The sequence below is a fragment of the Belonocnema kinseyi genome, chromosome 6 (assembly GCF_010883055.1).
Source record: "Belonocnema kinseyi isolate 2016_QV_RU_SX_M_011 chromosome 6, B_treatae_v1, whole genome shotgun sequence".
NCBI classification, from domain to species: Eukaryota; Metazoa; Arthropoda; class Insecta; order Hymenoptera; family Cynipidae; genus Belonocnema; species Belonocnema kinseyi.
In genome coordinates, this window is record NC_046662.1 from 96,676,074 (window position 1) to 96,677,365 (window position 1,292).

Below are 1,292 nucleotides of genomic sequence, written 5' to 3' on the forward strand. Positions count from 1 at the left end.
AACTCGATCTTTCTTTTTGGTCTTTCGAACAGTGTGTCAAAGCCCAATCCAATCGGAACAGTTATCCGGTATACAGACAACTACAACAACGACGACACCGGAGAGACAAACAGGCCCAAACGTAAAAACTTGTTTTTCTGACTCAAGGGGCCTCAAAATGCCGACATTTGATAAAATCCGAAAAACTTGATTTTTAATACAAACTAATACCTTCTCATTTTTGATAAGAATATAAACATTTTTAATAAGATTTGTAGAAAATCTTTCAAAGAATAAAATGATTGCCCGGTAAGTTACAACCGAAAAATTACAATTTCAAAAAAATGAAGGTTGTTCTGAATATTGAGCTGGACTTGAGACCAAGACAAATCGTCATACACACAATTCAGAGTGACAAATTTTAACTTGGAATGTTACAATTATAATTGTTTTATTTGTTTTTATTTGTATTTCGAAGGTAAAAGTATTTTATTTTTATTCTTAAAGAACAGTTAAATAAGCATTAATTTAGAGAAAAATCAAATAATCTGGAGGTTTCTGAATGTTTCAAAGAAAAGAACAAAATTTGGAGCTTCTCAAGAATTTGAAATATTAGGATAACAATAAAAATTTCTGGGTAGATTTAAAATGATTTTTCATTTCAAAAAAGTACATAACTCAAAGAGAATGTTTAAAAATATTTCAAACCATTTCAAAAGATTTACAATATTAGAAAAAATCTGGAAGCTCTCAAAACAATTTTGTGTGCAGGATTTTTCAAAAATGTTAGGAAAAATGGGAATCAGTCTAAAGACATTTAAAAGTTCCGAAAAAATTTTTTAATAGTTTTAAAAGATTTAAAATAATTTAAAAGAGAATAGATACTTTTGATGATTTTGAAATGTTTTAAAATGTTGACTTTTTATTTTGAAAAAAGACATAATTTTAAGAGGAAATATAAAAATATGGGACCACTGGTATAAATTCCAAAAGGGATGAATGAAAAATCCCAAAAAATAAAATCTCCGGCACCTGAATAATAATTTTATAAAAATTGTATTAAAAAATACATTAAAAAACACGTGCGCTTTGAAAGAAAAAAATGTTCTGCCTAAATTTTCTTCGTACCTACATAATAACATTTTAGCACAAACTTTGCAGGATTCAATTGAACAACGATTTATATCAAAATTTATTTTTATTACTTTTATTTTTTTTTTATTAATAAAAAATTCGATTTTTTACAACTTTTTAATATTTTTTTCAAATACTATGCACATTTTCAAACAAATTTTTTCATCCAGAAATATATA